The following is a 16,487-nucleotide window of genomic DNA, read 5'->3' as shown; positions in this document are numbered from 1 at the left end:
GGATCTTCAACTAGCCACAGCCTGGGGCCGCTCCTTCCTTGACGATCTGGACATCCAGAGGATGCCTGGTAGTCCTCTCTGGCCTCTCCGCATGTCCTGTTTGAAACATCAGGGACATCAGGATCTTTTACGAAACCTTACATTCTTCCTCAGTTTATTTGTCTCAGGTACACGTCTTCTTTTCTTAAGCTATGGAGGGACACTATACAGCGCTCAGCCAGCAGAAGTTTCAACTCATTGCCGTGAACTTTTCTCTAAATAGGCTTTGATAATAATGCATGATTCTTCCATATTTCCTGAAAGAATGCTGGCTTGAGAATTCCCTGGCAGTCCAGTGGTTAGGACTCCTTGCTCTCACTGCCAAGGGCCTGGGTTTGATCCCTGGTTCAGTCTCTGGTCAGGTAACTAAGATTCCACATGCTGTGAGGAAGAAAAAAATTCTGGCTTATATTTTGCAGATGTCCAGCTTTTCACATTAATGGCTGGTCTTGTCATCTGCTTTTGAAAGATTCTACTGTACCCTTCTTTGCAGGTATGTTCCCTCTAAATCAGGTGTCTGATGGACATTATTTTTTTCCTGGTATGGTTCAAGGAGGACCTTAAATTTCCACTGGAGCTGTGACATGTCCTTTTCTAACTGTGCTTCTTTTTTCTGACTGCAGTGAAACGTTCCCACTTTGGAGACATTTCATATAAAATTTAAGGGCATCAATTATTTCATATTCCTCAGTTTAGTTAGTATGCGGTTGGTTTCTTTTTATTTCAAGAGTTTTTAAATAAGTATTTAACTCAGTCACATCAATCATGGTCTTCAAAATTCCCTTTGATTTGTCATCCATGCGGTCTCTGTTTTCTGGTAACTTGTTACATGCAATTCCAAGCTCCCACCATCCATGTGTCTTCTCCAGGAGCAGGAGCCCAATCCTTCTTCCCTAAAGTTCACCCAGAATCTTGATCTGGCTTTAAAAATTTTTTTTGTAATATCTTTTTTTTTTTTAGTTGTGGCGCACGGGCTTAGTTGCTCCGTGGCATGTGGAATCCTCCCAGGGCAGGGCTCGAACCCATGTCCCCTGCATTGGCAGGCGGATTCCTTACCACTGCGCCACCTAGGAAGTCCACATCTTTTTATTCTGTATAATAAATGTCCTCACTCTTTTGTTCACTCATTAAGCTTCTATTGAAAACAGCTTTAGGCTTCCTTGAAGATGAGAATTTTCCTTATAGAGACCCCTGAATTTTTCCTTCATTTTCCTGATAGATTTTGAAGGATGTAACAGTAGCAGCTACTTGAATTTCATATGTTCTCTGCAGTACTTTGTTAAGGACCAGATTTTCCTGGTAATGCCAGTCATTAGCTCAACTTGTTTTACATTTTGAGGTTTGTCCTCTTTTGGTAGTTTTTGGAATGTCCACTTTACACCCAAGAAAAGGGCAAGATGTTTCTAGGTCTTTATTCATGGCTTCTAATTTTCTTATTACTGATACTGTGTTCTTCCAAAGGGGTTTCACTGAAGTTTACTCAGGCCCTTCAAATTCATTTGCAGCTAGGTGAAGCTCAAAGATATGTTGTCTTTCCTCCAGAGGGGCAGAGTCTCCAGTGTCTAGTTTGTCTCTATTTGAGCGAAGTCAGACCTTGATAATTCCGAACAGGACCATCTTGACTGCCGTGGAATACAGCAATGAGTGGAGAGCTAGGCCTGGCCTAAGGTCCCCAGCCGCTGACAGGCTCCACATCTCCTGGATCAGCAGGACACACAGCATCACGAAAAGCATTGCCTTATGTCCAGAACAGAGCTGCTCACAAAAGACCTCAGAGAATGTTGAGAGCATTGTGTCTGGAACCACACCAGTGCCTGGCAACCAGGCAGACTTCAGCTGAGGTGAGGGAGAGGGACACATTCAGTAATCCCTGGCCAGTGCTCTTTCTTCAAACAGCTTTATTTAGGTACATTTTAGATATAAAAAATTTGCCCCTACCAAATGTGTGATTCAATGATTTAAGTAAATTTACTGAGTGGTGCAACAATCAGCATTAGTGTTCTTTAGAGCATTTTAGTCACCACAGTAAGAATCCTCGTGTCTAATATTTCCTGACACTTTGTTCTCCATCTCTTTTCATTTCTGACTTTTGCAGACCCTGTTCTGCCTTGCAGGCTGAGGCTGGAATAAGGAAGGTGGGAGCACAACCAGGGCCTGGCCCAGGACAGATCACAAACTCGAGCTCTCTTGCCATCCCCTGGCACCCGTTGTTTCCACACTCACCATCTCCACGCAGGAATATGCTTTGTCTTTACACAGCACACGGCTTTGTTTGGAGCCAGGGCTGGTCACAGCACTCAAACCAGGAGCCTGATCTGGCTGCTTGGCTGGACTGAGCTGGTTCTAGGCAGGGAGGTGGAAATCAACGTGCACCCAACACCTTAGCCAAGGGTGAGTGGCCCTTCACCAAGCATTCAGCTATACCAACGTCACACTGTGAGTGTGAGTGCCATGGACACTAGCCTGCCTCACACCCCCACCTGTTCCAAAGATGAACAAACACAGGCTCTGGTCGTGGGAGGTGGAAGCGTGGACTCCACCCTCTGCTACATGGGGTTATGCTGGTGGCAGAGTGAGGTTGCAGCCCCCCGTGCAGTCTGAATGTGGGGCTTTCAGGGTCCTGGGCTGGTGGGGACTTCCCTGCCAGCCCCTGGCTTCTCCCCTCACTGGGCATCCTGACTTCAGACAACGCATATATGGTTTTACTGGAGACCTTTTCCTGGCAAGCCAAAATATATGTAGATGAAGTCCAATTTTTTACATTAAAAAAGAAAAACTTTGTGCTCAAGGTATTTAAGAAACCTTGCCAACCCCAAGATCACTAAGAGTTTTGCTTATGTTTTCTCCTAGAATTTTATAAATTAAGCTCCTGAAATTGGTCTATGACACAACATAATTTTTGTATATGGTGTGAGATTAAGAGTAGAGGTTTATACATATATTTTATTGTTTCAGTACCGTGTGTTGAAAAATTATCCTTTCCCCATCAATGACCTTGAGACCTTGGTGGAAAATCAGTTTATATGTATGAGTCTATTTCTGCACTCACTAATCTGTCTTATTGATCTTTTTGTCTATCTGTACACCAATTGCATGGTTTTGCTCATTGTGGCTTTATATTGTCTTGAAATCAGATGGTTTAAGTCCTTTAACTTTGTTCTTCCTTTTCAAAACTGGATATTATTCATCAGCATTTCTCAGCCTTGGCTCTATTGGCATTTTGTACAGGATCATTCTTTGTGGGAGGCATCCTAGACAGTGTAGGATGTTTAGCAGTTTCTCTATCCACTAGATGCCAGTAGTGTCCTTCCCCACCATCGCAACCAACATGTCTCCAGGATGTCAGCATCACGGCAGCATAAGATGCCACTTTTTTTTTGTCACCCCCCCCAACCACAAAAATTTGCCATCCATCCACAGACAAATTGCCTTTGTGGGATCTGTGGGATCCAGCACCATATGCCGAGGGGCCCAGGAGGAGTCTCACCCACCTGTGCATTGGGTAATAAGTGCACACACTTTGCTCCTGGTTATGGACCATGCAGTGGCCTGTGATCCATTTCCAGCGCTTCTCTGCCTCAGACCAGGGAGCCTCTAAAAGACATTGATAAGAGAGACTGTGAACAGATGATTGAATCTGGTGTACCCCACCAAAAAAAAAAAAAAAAAAAAAAAAAAGAGAGAGACTGTGGAAGTCTGAGTTTCCAGAGGAGACGTTCCAGCACACTGTTGGAGGGGAAAAAAAGTTTGGACACATCGGAGTGGGTAAGAGGAATAGCTTGACTTTGCTTACGTCTCTCCTTCTCCAAAACAGCACAGCTTAGGGCCAAGAGAGTTTTTTGGCCTGTGATCTCCCGCGGAGGAAAACAGGACGCTGCCAGAGGGTCCTCTCTGGCTCCATCCACAAGGCTGAATGTGAGCTCTGTGACTGGGGGTGGGAAGAGGCTGGGAGAGTGGCAGAGAGGACTCTCAGAGGGCATTAATGGGACGCTGATCGTACCAACTGCATCACAGACTCCATCAAGAAGCCTGCTCATGAGCTGCTGCGAACGCCTCACCCATGGGTCCCCCCAACTGGCCCAGGGCACTCTGCGTGCCTTGCCCACACACACTCTGCAGAACAGTTTCAGGTTTACAGAAAAATTGAGCGCAAAGAGTGCTTATAAAGACACAATTTATAACATACAGTTTCTCCTATAATTAACATCTTGCATTAGTGCAGCATGTTTCTTACAATTGGTGAACAAATATTAATATATAATCAATAATGCATCCACTACCCACCCCCACCCCAAACTTGCTCCGTGGCCTACGATCTCTTTCAAGGCAGCAATCTGGGGAGATTGTAGGGCTGACCTTGTTTGCTTCCTCTTTCACAGAACCACTGTCCTCCATTGTCTGTTGTTCAGTGTCTTGCAAACCATTATGTGATATATTTTGTCTTTTTTTTTTCTTGGTGGAAGGGAAAATTTGTTCCCTATTATTCCATCATGGCCAGAAGCTAAGGTCCTGTTTATGTATAGTAAGTCCCCTATATACGAACCTTCAAGTTGCGAACTTTCAAAGATGTGAACCTGCGTTTGCATGTCCAATCATGTAAGTTAGTTCCTGTGTCTGTATGATTACTGTACTGTAAGATTAAAAATGTTTTCTTTATTTTGTGTTTGTTTTTTATGTATTACTTGTGTGAAAAGTATTATGAACCTATTACAGTACAGTACTATATAGCCAATTGTGTTAGTTGGGTACCTAGGCTAACTCTCTTGGGCTTCCGAACAAATTGGACTTCGGAACTCACTCTCGGAAGAGAACTCTTTCTCATGTAGGGGACTTACTGTACTTCGAAACAGTGAAAACAGGATTATTTTGAGTTAGTGTTTTGAAGTCTACCACTAGGTGGCAATATTATACAGCTGAGATGCTTTTCAGAATCAGCAGAGCCCAAAGCATTTCTAGGTTCCTTTAAGAGATATATAAAATTATATATTTGGTATTAATTTGGATACCTCAGTCTGTTTTGCTTTACTTTATTCCTGTATTTGTTATCATGGGATTTTTAACTTCAGTGTAAAATTTATAAAGCTATTTTGCCTAAAATAATACGTGCCATACATATATATATATATATATATATTTAGTGATTCTCCTCACTAGGACCCAGCAGTAGGGTTGTTTTCAACCTTTAAAAGGATTTACGTATGTTTATGAAGGCATGGGTTAACGTTCATTCATGTCTGGGATATAAGACCCTTACACAGAAGAATGATGAGATGCATCCCCTGCCTCAGAGGGCTCCTGTCTTTAAGTGGGGGGGAGACACAGATGTGGACCCCCTAATGACAGCACAAGGCCACTTGCTGTGTATGTCCGTCAGGGGGAGTCTGGGAAGCTTCACAGAGTAGGTGACCATCCATTGGTGTTCAAAAGATGTGTAAACTTTCCACTTGAGAAAGGGGCAAATAACCTCCAACCATGCAAACATGACATAAAGTAGAAGGCGAGAGGTACTCAAAACATCATGAGATCAGGGAATACTAAATAATTCATGAGAAGAGTGGCAGGAAGTAAGAATAAAAAAAAGGGTTGGGGCCACTTTGTGAAGCGCCAAGTTTGCTACAAATAAGAATTTGGGGACTTCCAGGAGGCACAGTGGTTAAGAATCTGCCTGCCAATGCAGGGGACACAGGTTCGAGTCCCGGTCTGGGAAGATCCCTCATGCTGTGGAGCAACTAAGCCCGTGAGCCACAACTACAGAGCCTGCACTCTAGAGCCCACGAGCCACAACTGTTGAGCCCATGTGCCACAACTACTGGCGCCTGCACACCTAAAGCCCATGCTCCACAACAAGAGAATCCACCACAATGAGAAGCCCACACACCGCAAGGAAGTGTAGCCTCCGCTCGAAGCAGCTAGAGAAAGCCCGCATGCAGCAATGAAAGCCCAACACAGCCAATAAATTAATAAAAAAAAAAGAAAAAAAGAATTAGGACTGTACCTTTTAGCCAGTGGAGATTAAATGACAGTTTTCAGTTAAAATGGTGTTTTAGACTAGAGTCTCCAAACTCTTTTGAATGAATAGCCTTTATAATAAAACATCGGTTTAGTAAACATCCAATATATATACATCTAGTTATTTATGAATTATACCTATGTAGTACATCCTATGCAATTATATAGATTACAAAATATACACACACTGTGACACTTGTGCTAATAATGAAATTGCATTGACAACCTAGAATTTTTTGCATATAATGTCAGGTCTGATTAGATCACTGTTTTATGTCATAATGAGGCTAATTTAAGTGGAGTTGAAGACGTTTTGATCTTGGCGTTTTGTTCACTTCAGAAAATGCAAACATTTGATGAAGGTCCATTATTTCATCCAGCCTGGCACACTGCACATGCAGCACGACCATCTTACATATAAACTGAGCAAGATTACTCTCCCAAGTAAATATTAGAGGTCTAATTTCTTTCTTATTAGTAGAAAATAAATGCTGATGGAGATATGCTGTTATATTTGTTCCTCGTGGACCATTCTATGCATGTTGGGATTCATGTGCACTTTCATAGATTTTCCAGGTTGGGTGGCTAAGACTGCAGCATGAAGAGATAACAGAGTGTAGGCAGGAGCCCGACACACAGACACCATACATGTCCTTGTCTGTTGATAATGAATTAGACTCAATTCAGACTGAGATAAATAGTTACAGTCCAGCTAAAAAATATGTATTTCATTTCAACCTCTTGTAAATTAACAAAGCAAAGACATTAAAAAGAGCAGTTATGGGGACTTCCCTGGTGGTCCAGTGTGCAGAGGGTCCCGGATTCAATCCCTGGTCAGGGAACCAGATCCCTGCATGCCGTAACTAAGATCCCTCATGCTGCAGTGAAGACCCCGTGTGCTGCAACTAAGACCTGGTGCAGCCAAATGAATAAATAAATATTTTCTTTTTTTTTTTTAAAGCTCTTTATTGGAGTATAATTCCTTTACACTGTTGTGCCAGTTTCTGCTGTACAACAGAGTGAATCAGCTGTATTTATAAATATATCCCCATATCCCCTCCCTCCTGCTACTCCTTCCCACCCTCCCTATCCCACCCCTCTAAATCATCACCAATCATGGAGTTGATCTCCCCCCTCCTTTTTTTTTAAAAAGAGCGATTATATTCTAAAAAGTTCTGGTATCACAAGTGAAGATGGATTAGAGTTATCTCAGAAAGAAAACTTTGATTCTCAGGCCAACACCTGAGAAAGGACAAGATGCCTTAACTGTGAGGACACAGCTAGAAGCTGGCAGTCTGCAACCAAGAAGAGGGCCTTTGCCAGAACACAACTATTGGGCACCCTGATCTTAGACTTCCAGCTTCTAGAACTGTGAGAAATAAATTTCTGTTAGTGATAAGCCACTCAGTCTGTGGTATTGTTATAGCAGCTCAAATGGATTAGGACAAAGAACAAAAGATAAATTGGAGTGTTTGACCTATGTTATTCGTCACTGCGTTGTAGAAGATGTCTGAGAAGACCTTGAGTTGGCACCCATCTCTCCATTTCTTTGCCCATCTGCTAGTCCTTCAGTTGAATGTGACCTCTTCACTCAAGATGCTGAGTTTCCCAAGTGTAGCAGGGAGCATCACACCTTCTGCTTCACTTTTGCAGATACCTTTCTTGTATAAATTTATGAATTACTATTTATAAATTGCATCAACTACATGAAAGATATTACATAAATTCAGAGAAGGTTCATCTCAATATCAAGTGAAGTATTAAAATAGATGTCTTTAAAGTAGTGATTATAAATAATTTATACCTAGACCATTTGCAGCTAATTTTCCCCTCCCAAATTGCATTTTGACCTTGTTAATTTGTTGATTGGAAAATTGCATCCCACTTCTTACTTCTGAGTATGATGGTGATAGCAACAGTTCAGTGGGATACTTCAGAATTCACAGTTCTTGAATTCTGTCTTCCAGATAAAATCGAAAGTATGGTTTTTCTCAGTGTGAAATATCAGAACGGTGGCTAGTCTTTAGGCAGATACCTTCTGAAAGCTGAAACAGGATACAGCTACATGTGTACCAAATCTAACGGGAGATTTTTTGAAGCAGATCCCAGAGTAAACCTGACGTGAGTTGAATGTTTTTATTGGTGCACTGATTCCTTTTCTGGCCTTCAGATATCTGCTACTGGAGTATTTCATATTCCCACAGTGTTCTCCGTGTAGGAGCTCCACGGGCCTTTGCGGGGCAGGACGGCCTGATGAGCTGATCACTCTCTCTTCGCTTCGGCAAACCTTTGTGAATTGTCCTGCCTGGTCACTTGCTATCTCAGCATTCAACTGTGTTTTCTCCATAGCACTTGCCAGTATTTGAAGAGATCTTATTCACTCAAGCTATGTGTATTTTCTCTCTCTTCTCACTGAAGCATAAAATGGCATGAGGTCAGCGGCTGTGTTTCCCTTCTTTATCATCCTGTCACCAGTGCCAAGACAGGGCCTGGCACAAATTGAGCGATCAATATAAAGTCATTGATTATGTGAATGAATGAATGTAGGTAATAGTACCTGATGTCATGTCTATTGTCATCATCATCAATACCAAAAAGCATTTATTCAAGTAGTACCTGTGGTTAACAATATGTTATTGTGCATATACGTTGAAATTGTGTTGAGGGTAGCTCTCTTATTAAGTGTTCTAACCCCCTAAACTGATAACAAACAAATAAACAGGAAACTCAAAAGAGTACACAGAGAAAATTTGGAAGGTGATGGATATGTTTAAAGCCTTGAGTATCACAGGTGTAATCATATGTCCAAGCTTACTGAGATGTATACATTAAATTTTTGTATATTAATTTTATCTCAACAAAGACTAAGAAAAGAAGCATTTATTAAGCAGGAATACAGTGTTGCACAATCCCAGTGGGCTCTGTTTGTGTGTGTCAAGGGTCAGGCCTTGTACAAAAGAGACTGAAGCCAAGAAAGATCTGATTAAATATAAACTTGTTACCAAAGTTACTCATGGATAATGTCAGTGAATTCCTCTGTATTTGAAATCGTCTCATAATGAATACCTCTGGATAGTTCAGTAAATAAACCCCTTTGGGTAAAGACCTCCTTGGAGCCACCTTAAACTGAATACAAATCTTGCTCTGTAATAAACAACATTTGAGGCAAAGAGCTTTGAATCTTTCAATTCTCTAAGATTCATAATGAGTAAGAAGCTTCTTTTTTCCCATAGAAACAAGAATATACACAAAGCAAATTTTTTTCTCAAATTGGGATTAAGTGCTATCTAACACTAATTTGGAGAGAGAGTTAAATTTAGTTGACTGATTTAGGTAGGGTAAAAGGGTAGTCATTGTTGAACATGGTATTTAAATTTCATGACTTGAACTTCTTATGCCTTCTTTCCACGTGAGCATTACCTTTGCAAATACGACATAATAGAAAGCTTTTCAGGGAGCTTTTACTTGCATTTTCTCTCTGAGTGTGTTGCTGTTGAATTCAGGCGTTGGTGACTTAGAAGGGCATAATGAGAAGATAAATGTACCTCAACCTTGGAAGTGTCTCCAGCTACTGACTATGTTCTTTCCCTCAGGCTGAATGAGGTGAATATAGAATATATTGCAGTTGAATAATTCGGATTGCTTTTAGGCAAGAATTTTTGTGATGTTATAAAAATTGTGCTCTAAAAGGAAACTTAACCTTCAGTTCATTCCTTTGATGTATTTTGCCCGAAGCATGGTGCTAGGACCTGTTATCTCAAATAGGCAATATAAAAATATCTTTCTAATTCACTCCTACAGTTGAAAGATCCTCATGGATTGAAATTACTGTGATCTATCAAAATTTACTATGTTGTGGAAATAAAATAAAATCACATGTCAGGCAAGGAATAATGATAACAATGGACCAGCTTATTATGAAGCTTTAGAATGAAAATGCTTCATTGACAACACTATCTGACTTCGGAAAGATTGAGAATATGTGTCAAAACCAGAGAAGCCACTGTGCTGGCATCCTATTCATTCTTATTGAGGTAGCTTGTTTGCCCCATGTTTAAGGCCAAACTTTTGGAATCTGTAGCAATATTTGGTTTAATTGCATGTCTTGTTTTATTGTTGTTGTTGATATGTAATTAACATACTATAAGATTTATCTTTTTTTAAACAAATATTTATTTATTTATTTGGTTGTGCCGGGTCTTAATTGTGGCTCGAGGCATGCAGGCTCCTTAGTTGTGGCATACGAACTCTTAGTTGCAGCATCCCACATACGTGGGATCTAGTTCCCTGACCAGGGATCAAACCTGGGCCCCCTGCACTGGGAGCGCGAAGTCTTAACCACTGTGCCACCAGGGAAGTCCCAAAATTTATCATTTTAAAGCATACATTTCCATGGTTTTGAGTACATTGATAAGGTTGTGCAACTACCATGACTACTCTGTGGATTTGCTTATTCTGGACATTTCACATAAAATGATATATAATGTGTGCTCTTTTGTGTCTGACTACTTTCATTTAGCAAAAACTTTCCAAGATTCAGCAGCGAGTATCAGTACTTCATTCCCTTTTATTGAATCGTATTCCACTGCATAGCCAGTTGTACCACATTGTATTTATCTGTTTGTAAGTTGATGACCATTTGCTTTATTTCCATTTCCTGGCTGTTACAAATAATGCTGCTATGAATGTTTGTGCACAAGTTTTTGTGTGAACATTTGTTTTCATTTCTCTTGAGTATATTCACCTAGGAGTGGAATTGCTGTCATATGGTAGCTTCATATAACTTTCTGAGGAATAGACAAACTCTTTGCCACAACAGCTGTGCAATTTTGCATCCCCATCAGCAATATGTAAGGATCCAATTTCCCCACATCTTTGTCAACACTTATTTCCCATTTAAAAAACTTATAGCCATTTCAGTGGGTGTGGAGTGGTATTTCATTATGGTTTTGATTTTTATTTCTCTAATGAATGATGAGCACTCATGTGCTTATTTGCCCTATCTATCTATCCACCCTACCTGTGTATCTATCTATAGAAATGTCTATTTGAAATTTTCTGATTTTTTGTTTGGGTTATTTGTCTTTCATTATGAATTGTAAGAGTTCTTTATATATTCTGAATACTATATCCTTATTAGATATACGATTTGCAGGTATTTTCTCCTGTGGGTTGTATTTCATACAACCACATGTCTTTTGCTCCATCTGGCAATAGGAATGCAGATTGTTGGTTTCCAAGGCTACTGTTGAGATGGGCAGTGGAGGATGGTACCAGGGCAAGTTAAAAACACCACGAAGCTTGCTGCTTTCATGACTATTTAGCCATTTTTCTTGAATTAATGCACCTTGGGTTACTACAATTCTATGGTTATTTAAAATAATTAATTAATTAATTAATTAATTTATTGGCTTGTTGGGTCTTTGCTGCTGCATGAGGGCTTTCTCTAGTTGTGGTGAGCGAGGGCTACTCTTCCTTGAGGTGCGTTGGCTTCTCATTGTGGTGGCTTCTTTTGTTGTGGAGCACGGGCTGTATGTGCACAGGCTTCAGTAGTTGTGGCACTCGGGCTCAGTAGTTGTGGCGCACGGGCTGAGTTGCTCTGTGGCATGTGGGATCTTCCTGGACCAGGGCTTGAACACATGTCCCCTGCATTGGCAGGTGGATTCTTAACCACTGCGTCACCAGGGAAGTCCAATTCTTTGTTTAATATCCATGAGTCTGAAAAAATTGATTCTGACAAATTTTGACATTTTTTTCATTACTTTTATGAAGGGGTACATTATCAGAGGCTCTCATTCTGACATTTTCACTAATATCATCTCAATTGCATGACATATTACAGTGGGATGACTGCTTTGCCTTTGGTTTTTTCAGTCATGTGGATGCCATGGAAAGATCAACTCAAGCTTCTTCTAAGTGCATCACCATGGAGCTTCTCGTTGAATATCATCCTCTTGCACTTTTATGATTTATAAGTTTTGAGAGTTATAAACATCTTTAGAGATTGGCTAGTGGATTAATCCTTTTGTTTCACACATGAGAAAACTCATGTGCACCCTTGGCTTCTTCCTCTAGTTGGTATCTGAGTCTAGAGGAGAATTGAAGTCTTTATACTGCAGGATAGAGCTATAACAGAAATACTCAGTAAAGTCCCTCTTTGCAATTTTCCTGCGTCTTATCATCCAGCCTTCTATATGTGATTTCCCTTTTGTTTGGGCATTCAGCCCAGTCCCTGGGAGATTTTGAAAATAATGAGATACCATAAGGCCCATGCACAGCCCCACAGGTATTCTCATGGACTTGGTTTTAACCTTGGTATTATTTGGGGATTAGTCACTAAGAAGCAGCCAGCTGTTTGAGCTATGTGAAACCTGCATGATAGGGGATACATTTCTGTCTAACTTTCCCTGTTCATTACTGCATCAAATAACCTCAAGTATGGCTTCTATATAGTCAAAGAGAAAACAACGATTTCAAAATAAAAGTTTTGGGCTGAAATGTAGGTATATGAATGTACATTGAAAGTACTTGTTTTTAAGGTCCTTAAAACCTAAATATTGATTGGTGTTTATATTAGTTTGCTAGGTCGGCCACACAAAGTACCACAGACTGGGTGGCATAAGCAATAGAAGTTTATTTTCTCACAGTATTGGAGGTTAAAAATCTGAGATCAATGTGTCTGCAGGATTGGTTTTTTCCAAGACTTCTCTCCTTGACTTGTACCTGATTTTCTTCCCTATGGCTTCACATTGCTTTCCCTCTGTAACTTCATCTTACTATAAGGACACCCATCACATTGAATTAGGGGCACCAAAATGACCTCAACTTAGTTACCTCTTTAAAAACCCATCTCCAAATAGAGTCACATTCTGAGATACTGGGGATTAGGACTATGAATTTGAAATCTATGAATTATCCCCCCCCCCCCCCAAATAGGATACTAGCAAACAACATACTCACCACTCTCAAATGGGGGAAAAAAAAAAGGAAAAAAATGGAGCAGAATATCCAAGGACTGTGGAACAGTTGCACATACATAACGGGAGTAACAGATAGAAAAGAAAATGAGGAGTAGAAGGAATATTTGAAGTAATAATGCTGACAGTATTTCAAATTAATGACAGGCACCAAATGACAGAACCAAGAAGCCCAGAGAACACCAAGCAGGATAAATACCAAAAAATTTACACCTATGCATATCATATTCAAACAACAGAAAATCAAAGACAAGGAAGTCAAGAGGGTGGGGGAACTAATCTATAGAGGAAGCTGTGTAAGAATTACATTGGACTCCTTGTTCAGAAACCATGCACACCAGAATAGAATGTAGCGAGATGTTTAAAGTGTTAAAAAAATATCCACCAACCTAGAATTTTGTATCCAGACAAATCATCCTTCAAAAGTCAAAGAGAAGGACTTCCCTGGTGGCACAGTAGTTAAGAATCCACCTGCCAATGCAGGGGACACGGGTTTGATCCTTGGTCCAGGAAGATCCCACATGCTGCAGAGCAACTAAGCCTGTGTGCCACAACTATTGAGCCCACGTGCCACAATTATTGAAGCCTGTGCACCTAGAGCCCATGCTCCGCAACAAGAGAAACCACTGCAATGAGAAGCCTGCACACTGCAGTGAAGAGTAGCCCCTGCTTGCTGCAACTAGAGAAAGCCCATGCACAACAATGAAGCCCCAACACAGCCAATAAATAAATAAATAAATAAGTAAACAAACCAACAAATAAATAAATTTTTAAAAGTCAAAGGGAAAGATTTTCTCAGATAAAGAAAGCTGATGAAAACTGACAGTAGACCTGCCTTACAAGAAATGTTAGAAAGAAGTTCTGAGAAGGAAAATGATATAGGTCAGGCACTCACATATACATAAGTAAAGGAATTGGATCAGAGAAGGAATATATGAAGGTGAAATAGGATCTTTTATTTTTGTTATTTAATTGATCCAATACATAAATAGCTCTTCAAGTAATAGCAACATATTGGATGATTATAGGTAGGGATAAGTGAAGTGACAGCAATGTTATAAGGGAGGGGAGGGGGAATTGAGCATATTCTGTTACAAGATATGTGCAGTACTCGTGAAGTTGTGTAGTGTTATCTGAAAGTGGATTTGCATTAGTTGTAAATGAATATTGTAAACTTTATGGCAACCAGGAAAATTTTTTTTTAAAAGAAGTGTAATAGGGTCTTCCCTGATGGTGCAGTGGTTAAGAATCCACCTGCCAATGCAGGGGTCATGGGTTCGAGCCTGGTCCGGGAAGATACCACATGCCGTGGAGCAACTAAACCCATTTGCTGTAACTACTGAGCCTGTGCACTAGAGCTCGAGAGTAACAACTACTGAGCCCATGTGTCCTGAAGCCCAAGTGCCTAGAGCCCTTGCTCCACAACCAGAGAAGCCACCGCACTGAGAAGCCTGTGCACTGCAACGAAGAGTAGCCCCTGCTTGCCATAACTAGAGAAAGCCCCATGTGCAGCAACAAAGACCCAACACAGCCAAAAATAAATAAAATAAATAAATTAATAAAAAAAAGAATTTCCCTCTTTCTTCTTAAGTAGTATTCTATTGTACATATATACCACATTTTCTTTAAAAAAAAGTGTAATATATTAGGAGGGCAGGGTAAATGGAATCATATAAAATGCTCAATTAAAGCCAGAGAGACACGAAAAAGAGGGGAAGATTAAAACAAAGGAACAAGAAAAAGTGCAACAAATGAAATATGGTAGATTTTAATCCAGCTATATCAATAATCACTTTAACAACTTTAAATGCAAATGGTCTACATACGCCAATTAAAATACAGGGATTGTCAACGTGGATAAAAAAACAAGGCCCATCTACCTTTTGTCTCTAAGTAAGCCCTTTAAAATATAAAGATGCAGATAAATGAAGAGTAAAGAGATATAGAGAGTTATACCATCTTAACATCAATCAAAACAAAACTGGAGTAACTCTGTTAATTTTAAGCAAAGCAGACTCCAGAACAAGGAAAGCTATCAGGGATAAAAAGAGGTATTACATAATTAAAACAGGGTCGATTCTCCAAGAAGTCATTACAATCCTTAATACGCATGTTCCTAACAATCAGAATACATGAAGTAAAAAATGGATAAAACCCATCACTATTGATCTCATGGATGATAAAAGGATAATAAAGGAATATTATATGTAACTCTATGCCCACAAATTTGATAACTTAGATAAAATGGACCAATTGGACAGAAACTACCAAAACTCAAACAAAAAGAAATAGTCTGAATCTGAATAGAGCAATGTCTATTAAGGATTTTGAATCACTACTAAATAAAACTCCAAAAATGAAAACAGTAGTTCTAAATGATTTCACTGGTGAATTTTACCAAACATTTAAAGAAAAAGGCGAGGTCGGCAGCGGCTGCAGGGAGAGAGTTTGGCGCGATGTCTCACACCGTTTTGCTGGTACAGCCTACCAAGAGGCCAGGAGGCAAAACTTATGCTGACTATGAAACTGTGAATGAATGCATGGAAGGTGTTTGTAAAATGTATGAAGAACATCTGAAGAGAATGAATCCCAACAGCCCCTCTATCACATATGATATTAGTCAGTTGTTTGATTTTATTGATGACCTGGCAGACCTCAGCTGCCTTGTTTACTGAGCTGATACCCAGACATACCAGCCTTATAACAAACACTGGATTGAAGAGAAGATCTACGTACTCCTTCATTGACAGGCCCAACAGTCTGGGAAATAGTTGAATTTGGAAGCATTAGGGGGTGGGGGTGGGCTTGCAGTACAGGTGTGTACAGCGTGCTGTAGTGGAAGTTTTGTATTATAGTAATCCTGTTTCCACTCTAGCCAGGATTGAATGTATTAGATGAAATGTGAGGATCTTGTTCAATCTAAAACCGCCCTTTGCCCTCTTCTCCTCCCCTTTTTTTCCTTAAACATTTTTTTGATGATTTAGATGGAAGTTGGTTTTTGTCAGTTAATGTTGGTTCCAGTCCTTCAAACTGTTATATCTGCTTTATAACATTCACTGTACTAACCCTGCTTCAAATTGGGGTGGGGGGGTGATGATGCAGTTTAGTTATGTCCTCAAGACAAAGTCTTAGTGAAAAGCAAATAAATGTTCTTTAGTTATAAAAAAAAAAGAAGAAATGACACCAATTCTCTGCAATCTCTTCCAGAAAATAGAAGCAGAGGGAACATTTTCTAACATATCCTATGAAGCTAGCATTACACTAATTCCCCAAACTAGATAACGACATTATAAGAAAGGAAAACCAGAGACCAATATTGCTTCTGAACATACGTGCAAAAGCCCTGAACAAAATACCAGCAAATTGAATCCAACAATGAATAAAAAATTATACATCATGACCAAGTAGGATTTGTCCCAAATATGCATGGTTAAAATCCAAAAATCTCAAGATACAAAAGCT

At 40.1% G+C, this 16,487-nt stretch overlaps 1 pseudogene; it reads left to right on the top strand.

Moving 5' to 3' along the window:
• Window positions 1-15,481: 15,481 nt before the first annotated feature.
• Window positions 15,482-15,796, top strand: LOC130837920 (enhancer of rudimentary homolog; annotated as a pseudogene).
• The last annotated feature ends 691 nt before the right edge of the window (window positions 15,797-16,487 follow it).

Source organism: Hippopotamus amphibius, chromosome 16 (assembly GCF_030028045.1).
Source record: "Hippopotamus amphibius kiboko isolate mHipAmp2 chromosome 16, mHipAmp2.hap2, whole genome shotgun sequence".
NCBI classification, from domain to species: domain Eukaryota; kingdom Metazoa; phylum Chordata; class Mammalia; order Artiodactyla; family Hippopotamidae; genus Hippopotamus; species Hippopotamus amphibius.
Note: the sequence above shows the minus strand (reverse complement) of the source record. Positions and strands in the feature narration are given on the sequence as shown.